The sequence below is a fragment of the Sapajus apella genome, unplaced genomic scaffold, assembly GCF_009761245.1.
Source record: "Sapajus apella isolate SASKATOON/1434 unplaced genomic scaffold, GSC_monkey_1.0 scaffold3, whole genome shotgun sequence".
In the NCBI taxonomy this organism is placed as follows: domain Eukaryota; kingdom Metazoa; phylum Chordata; class Mammalia; order Primates; family Cebidae; genus Sapajus; species Sapajus apella.
The window spans coordinates 52,328,547-52,336,677 of NW_022436943.1; the positions used below are offsets into that span (position 1 = coordinate 52,328,547).

Below are 8,131 nucleotides of genomic sequence, written 5' to 3' on the forward strand. Positions count from 1 at the left end.
GAAGAGGCCTCAGGAAACTTACAATTATGATGGAAGGCACGTCTTAACAGGGAGGCAGGAGAGAGAATGAGAGCCAAGTAAAGCGGCAAAAGCCTCTTATAAAACCATCACACATATGATTCAATTACCTTCCACTGGTTCCTCCCACAGCATATAGGCATTACGGGAACTACAATTCAAGATGAGATTTGGGTGGGGATACAACCAAACCACATCAGTTTATGAAAGTCCCATTTTGTAGAGGAGAAAGTCAGTTAGCTAAGTTTCCATAATACTCTATCCTGATGGAAACAGAATTTGAATTAAGATTTTCTGATCTCAAGAAAAATGAAGTTTCTACTTAACAACTACTTGTTTAAAATAAAATCATAACATGTGAGGGCTAGTCATATTTCTGCTATTAACTAGGTATGTGACTTTGGAAAAATCTCTTTACTGCTTTAACTTTAGTCCCTTGATATGAAGAATAAATTGGTAGCCTAGTGTCTCCAAAATATTGTGGTTTTGTATCTACCATATTTAGCTCTAAAAATGTGTCCCTTCTTATTTAATGACATGGCACAGGTACCACATGAAAAACAAAGATAGTTTTATTTTAACTAGAAATCTGTTGAGAAATTATAAATTAAAGCACTCAATCTATTCTTTTCCCTAATAAGGTTACTTAGCAATGCCCGCTCTCACAGAGAGGGACTTATGATGAAAGGCGAGGCTGTATAAACAAGGCCAGACTTTTAAAATTTAACATAATTAAAATGAATAATGTACTAAATGACCTGAGAATGTTTAGACAGGAAAACAATGTAAATGTTTTAAAGAAGTGAGTAAATGAACATTCTACACTTGATCTTAGCCAAAAGGCTGAGAAGCGATGTAAATGAACATTCTAATGGAAAAAGTAGTGACTTTCTTTATATAATGTGGAAGTGAAAAGAGGGAGTTTTGAGTTTATATTGGCTCATAGTTTCATAAAGTGATTTTCAGGTATCTGTAATTCACTATGGAATTGTGAAGGTGATAGCTACTCAACCGAGCAGAACAATGTCCTTGTGTATTTCTTTACTCTCTCAAGCCTTATAGATATGGGTTTCTGAAATACACTATATGAATGGCAACACAGGATTATAGAAAGAAATAAAACAAAACAAAAATCTCAAATTCTTGCTATTTGGTAAAGCCAGAGAGAGGATAATTTCTTCCTGTTATTGAATTAAATTTCACAAGTCTACAGTTTACTAAGCGATATGGTTTGGTCCTGTGTCCCCACCCAAATCTCATCTTATAGCTCCCATAATTCCCACCTGTTGTGGGAGGGACCTTGTAGGAGATATTTGAATCATGAGGATGGCTCTTTCTTGTGCTGATCTCATGATAGTGAATCAGTCTCATGAGATATGATTGTTTCAAAACTGAGTTTCCCTGCACAAACTCTCCATTTGCTTGCCACTGTCCATGTGAGATGTGACTTGTTCCTCTGTGCCTTCTGCCATGATTGTGAGGCCTCCCCCATCATGTGGAACTGTAAGTCCACTAAACCTCTTTTCTTTTTAATTGCCCAGTCTTGGGTATGTGTTTATCAGCAGTGTGAAAAGAGACTAATACAGTAAATTGGTACCCAGTAGAGTAGAGTACTGCTGAAAAGATACACAAAAATGTGGAAGCAACTTTGGAACTGGGTAACAAGCAGAGGTTGGAACAGTTTGAAAGGCTCTGAACAAGACAGGAAAATGTGGGAAAGTTTGGAACTCCATAGAGACTTGTTGAATGGCTTTGCCCAAATAGCGATATGGACAATAAAGTCCAGGCTGAGGTGGTCTCAGATGGAAATGAGGACTTTGTTGGGAACTGGGACAAAGGTGACTTTTGTTATGTTTTAGCAAAGAGAATTGGTGGCATTTTGCCCCTGCGCTAGATATTTGTGAAACTTTACACTTGAGAGAGATGATTTAGGGTATCTGACAGAAGAAATTTCTAAGCAGCAAAGCATTCAAGAGGTGACTTGGGTTCTGTTAATAGCATTCAGTTTTATAAGGGAAGCAGAGCATAAAAATTTGGAAATTTTGCAGCCTGATAATGTGATAGAAAAGAAAATCCCATTTTCTGAGGAGAAGTTCAAGTTGGCTGCAGAAATTTGCTTAAGTAACAAAGAGCTGAATGTTAATTCTGAAGACAATTTAAAAAAACATTTCCAAGGCATGTCAGAGGTCTTTATGACAGCCCCTTCCATCACAGGCCTAGTGGCCTAGAAGCAAAAAATGGTTTTGTGTGCCAGGTCCAGGGTCACTGTGCTATGTGCAGCCTAAGGACTTAGTGCCCTGCATCTCAGCCACTCCAGCCATGGCTGGAAAGTGGCAACCTAGAACTCAAGCTGTGGCTTCAGTTGGTGCAAGCCTCAAGCCTTGGCAGCTTCCACATGACGGTGAGACTGCAATGCCAAAGAAGTCAATAATCAGGGTTTGAGAACCTCTCCCTAGATTTCAGAGGATGTATGGAAATGCCCAGATGTCCAGGAAAAAGTTTGTTCCAGGGGTGTGGCTCTTATGGAGAAACTCATAGGATAGTGTGGAAGGGAAATGTGGGATCAAAGTTCCAACACAGATTTCCTACTGGGACACCACCTAGTGGGGCTCTGAGAAGAGGGCCATAGTCCTTAAAATTCCAGAATGATCCACTGACAGCTTGTACCATGTGCGTAGAAGAGCAACAGACACTCAACTGCAGCCTGTGAAAGCAGCCAGGATGGAGGCTGCACCCTGCAGAACCACTGGGTGGAGTTGTCCAAAACCATGGGAACACACCTCTTACATCAGTGTGGCCTGGATGTGAGACATGGAGCCAAAGAAGATCATTTTGGAGCTTTAAGATTTGACTACCCTGCTGGATTTTGGACTTGCATGGGGCCTGTAGCCCCTTTGTTTTGGCCAATTTCTCCCATTTTGAATGGCTGCATTTACCCAATGACTGTACCCCCATTGTATCTAGGGATTAACTAACTTGCTTTTGATTTTATAGGCTCATAGGCAAAAGGGACTTGCCTTGTCTCAGATGAGAATTTGGCCTGTGCGCATTTGAGTTAATGCTGAAATGAGTTAAGAATTTTGGGGATGGTTGGGATGGCATGATTTGTTTTGAAATGTGAAGACATGAGATTTGGGTGGGACTGGGGTGGAATAATATGGTTTGGCTTTGTGTCCCCGCCCAAATCTCATCTTGTAGCTCCGACAGTTCCCATATGTTGTGGGGGAGATCAGTGGGAGATAATGAAATCATGAGGGTGGTTCGTTCCCATGCTGTTCTCATGATAGTGAATGAGTCTTAGGAGATCTGATGGTTTTAAAAATAAGTTTTCCTACACAAGTTCTTTCTTTTTGCCTTCAGCCATCCACGTAAGATGTTACTTGTTTCTCCTTGCCTTCCACCATGAGTGTGAGGCCTCCCCAGCCATGTGGAACTGTAAGTCCATTAAACCTCTTTTTATTGTAAATGGCCCTGTTTCAGATATGTCTTTATCAATAGCATAAAAACAGACTAATACACTAAAGCATAGTAATTGACTTATTCTGTTTCTGTTTGCATGTTTTCTTATTTGTTGAGATTTAGGATATATACCCTAATGTACCCAAATTTTAGGAACACGCCTTGGTGAAGTTTTATGTATATCTACACCTGCGTAATCATTTCTCAGTTCAAGAAAAAAAAGATTTCCTGGACTAGGGGAAGTCGTCTCTCTGTGTAACCTGTCAGTCATACCATTCCCACTATACACATAAACACACACCCAGGTCACCTTTCAACTTCTACCAATGTTAGTTAATATTGCCTCTGTCTGAAATTCATGTAAGTGGGTCATACAGAATGCACTCTTTATGTTTGGTTTACTTTTCTCAGTATATGTCTGGGACAATAATCTATGTTATTATTGTTTATAGTGTTAACCGGTGGAAGAGATCTGAGTTACCCCAAGTTATCAGTTGCAAATCCGTACGGGACTGCAGCAACTTTAGTTCTTGCCTCCTCAGAATAAAGAATTCAAGTGAGGTTCATAAAGCAGAAAAAGAGATCAAGGCAAGTTTCAGAGCAGAAGTGAAAGTTTATTTGAAAGGTTTGAGAACAGGAAAGAAAGGAAAATTCACTTGGAAAAAAATCCAAGAGGGTGCCTGAAAGTCAAAGATTATGTAACCTTGACCCCAGGACTTTATAAGCTGACGTTTTCCCATGACTCTTCCCTTAGGGTGGGCTTCCCACATGCTCAGTGCCCTTCTTATCCTTGGGAATTGAGCATGTGCAGCATTTTTAGGAAGTTGCATGCATGCCCATATGAGGCTTTCTTCCCTTTTCCGGTGGATTGCACCAGGAAGGTCATACTTCGCCATTTCATCTCTTAATGCACATGCTCATGAAATTTCTTCTCTCTGACAACTGTATTCAATAAACATGTTAATGTTAACAGGTGCGGATCATCATGAAAGGCCTCTGCCTGGAGCCCCGGGTGGGCTGTCAAATTATCATTTTTTAGAGAGGCAGTGTAATAATTGTTGAGCCATCATCTGACATTCCTAGTGGGTAGAAGAAGAGCCCTCTCCTGCCCCATTTATGCCTAATTACCTGCAACAATAGTAGTAGTTTATTTATTTATATTGGTGTATATATATCATTATATGAACATGCTACAATTTTTTATCCTTTAACTTATTTGTTTAGATTCTTTCCATTTAAGGGCTATTATGAAAAGTGACATTATAAACATGTTTATAATCATGTATTTTAGTTAACATATACATTTTTTTCTCTTGAGAAGATGCCTAAGTATGAAATTGCTAAGTCATAAGATACACACATACTTAGGGTCGGAAGGTGTCGTTAGATATTTCAAAGTAGTTGTACCAATTTACATTCCCACCAGAAATGTACGAGAGTTTTAGTTAGTCTGCATTTTCAACCCACTTGGAAGTATCAATCCTTTCAATTATTCTGTGAACTCCTATTTTAGTTCTATTTCTGCGATAAGAGAAAATTTAGCAACATATTTAACAGTGTAGGCTTTGAGTAGAGTTGCCTGAATTTTAAATCTAGGTCTGTTGCTTGTCTCCGATGTAAATTTGATTAAGTTACTCAACTTCTTTGTATCTCAGTTTTCTCAAGCAAGGTAAGTCTAATAGGTATACTTACCCTAAAAGGTGATTGTAAAGATTAAATAAATTAGAATTATGTAACTCTAAGAATAGCACATTGCAAGCACCATAATAGTGCTTACACCATTTGGATGATGGGTACACCAAAAGTCCAGACTTTACCACTGGGCAATGTATGTATGTAACACATCTGCACTTGTACTCCTAAATCTGTAAAAATAAAATTTTATAAAAGGTATTTTTAAACCAATTCATTCATTTTAAATTTCTAAACATAATATTTGTTCATTTGAAAAATTAAAATAGTTACTGCATGGTTGTTATTTGTTGTGTACTATATTAAGGGTTTTTGTGGAGAGTAGGAAAGTGGGGGTAAGGAGGAAATGTGGTGAGATAAACCTGCAGACGGTAGCAGGAACCAGGCCTGCAAGGCCTTATTAAGGAGTTCAGTCTTCACCATGAAAGTAACGAGGGCACATTAATTTAAGCCAAGTGGTGACATGGTCACACCTACATGATGGGATAGAAATGGAATGTGAGGGGGGACAGGATATTAGCTACATCTTGTAGAGTAGTGCTCCTCTGCAGCACGGAGTAAAACAGGCACCGTGCTTACTAATATTTTCTCATTAAACTCTGAACTCCTAATAGCATCTCATCACCATCTTCATTTTACATTATAAATGTAATGTTCCTCAGACTCTCAGCTTCCTTGGCATTTGTGGGTAGGTTTGCACAGGCCTGCCCACCACAGAACAGGGTCAGATAATTACATTATAAGTGGATTGAGAAATTAGGAAAGACAAGCAATGTCTTCAAGGTCACAGAGTTAATTGAGTTGTTGAGTTGGAATTTGAGCCCAGTATGCCTGACCTCTCAGTCTCAATGGTATTCAGGTCTGAGTCCTGTCTATGTCCAAGCCACTGAATTATGTATGCTACAAATAAGACCTCCAATCTCCTTAGCAGCACTCCAAGGAAGGAGTGGTCCTTATTTTACAGACAAGAAAACTGAAATCCTGATAGTAAAATATTATCCCCAGGGCCATGTGCTAAAAAGTGGCAGAGCCCATATTCAAACTGATGTGTTTCATGTCTTTCCTCTGGGATGACACTCTCTGATGTGGGAGCTCATAGCAAACAAATTTAAGAAATATTGTTCCCACTTTTGTGTAAAGCAGAGGTCAGAAAACTTCTATAAAGGGCCTATTGCAGATAAAGCAGCTCCATCTTGGATGCTACTCTGCTGTGTTGACTTCTGATTAACCTCAGTTTCTGGAATGCCTCTGAGATTTAACTTTTATCTACTGTTCTTCGTGTAAGAGCATGTACTTACTGTAAATCCTGCCCTCAGGTCAAAACAACCTTGACCATAAATCGTAAATCCTTTCCTTAGGCAGGTTCATATAGCATTCTTGCCTTTCCCTGACCAGCCAACTTCAATCATCCTACACATTCCTTCCCTATGGCATGGGAAGTAATGGCATGGAGATCCACTATCTCTTCTTGCGGATGCCTGAGCAAGATATGACTTCTCTTCATAAGTCCCTGTGAAATATTTCTTTCTGAGAAATTGGATTTGTCAACCTCTTTCCCCAAACTCTCAGCTTCCTTGTTGGTATTGTGGGTAGGTTTACACAGGCCTGCCCATCAGAGAACAGGGTCAGAAAATTAATATGTTAAGCTTCTCAGGCTATATTGTCTTCATGTAGCTACTCAGCTCTACAGCGGTAGATTGAAACATGTACAGGTTTAAGCATGGCTATGGTCCGAAAAAAAATTTATTTATAAAAACAAGCAGTAGTCTAGATTTGGCCCATTGGCCATACTTCACCAACTGCTAATATAAAATATCTGGAAAACAAAATTACCTTTCTCTCATGAGTTAGATTTTTGTGCAAAAATTAAATTTATTATGTTATTAATTGTTTACCACAACTTATCTAATTATCCTAATTTGCAGTTGCCCAATGGTTCACCTTGCCCACTGCCTAGACAGAGCCAATTTATCGAGACAGGGAATTGCAATAGAGACAGAGTAATTAATGTAGAGCTGGCTGTGTAGTAAACTGGAGTTTTATTATTACACAAATCAGTCTCTGTGAGTATTTGGGAATCAGAGTTTTTAAAGATAATTTGATGGGTTGCGGGGCCAGTGAGTCAGGAGTGCTGTTTGGTCAGATCAGAGATGAAATTATAGGGAGTCAGAGCTGTCCTTTTGCAGAGTCAGTTCCTGGGTGGGGGCCGCAAGTTCAGATGAGCCAGTTTATCAGTCTTGGTGGTGTCAGCTGATACATCAATTGCAGGATCTAAAAATATCTCAAGCACTGATCTTAGATTTTACAAATAGTGATGTCATCCTCAGCAGCAATTTGGGGAGGGTCAGAATCGTGTAGCCTCCAACAGCATGACTCCTATACCATAATTTCTATTTTTTTTTAATTAATGTGTTAGTCCTACAAATGCAGTCTAGTCCCCAGGCAAGAAAGGGGTTTGTTTCAGTAAAGGGCTATTATCATCTTTGCTTCAAACTGTAAACTAAGTTCCTCCCAAAGTTAGTTCAGCCTATACCCAAGAATGAACAAGGACTGCTTGGAGGTTAGAAGCAAGATGGAGATGGTTAGGTCATATCTCTTTCACTGTCTCAGTTACAGTGAAAGTATCAGTTGTGTTTGGAATATTTCATTTTATTTCCTCCTCCTCTTCCTTGTTCTTCTCCATCTTGTTTTTCCTTTGTATAGATTTACCCTAAATAGATAATGCTGCCCCAAAGCCTTTACTTTCACCTACTTTTCCTCATTTTGAATTACACCCTTGAAACAAGTTTTCAGTAGTGGGACTACTGATTAAAGGATTTTTTTAAAATAGGTATCTGTAGAATTATATTTTCATTTGAAGCATTTAGTGAGTCCCCCTACTCCTTCATCCTTCCATGATCCCACTACCCTACATATTGTTATTTATTATTTACTCTCAAAAAATTCTCCTGCCATTGTTTTC

The 8,131-nt window shown here is 39.0% G+C and overlaps 1 pseudogene; it reads right to left on the reverse strand.

Moving 5' to 3' along the window:
• Positions 1–780: 780 nt before the first annotated feature.
• Positions 781–873, reverse strand: LOC116536285 (annotated as a pseudogene).
• Positions 874–8,131: the final 7,258 nt, after the last annotated feature.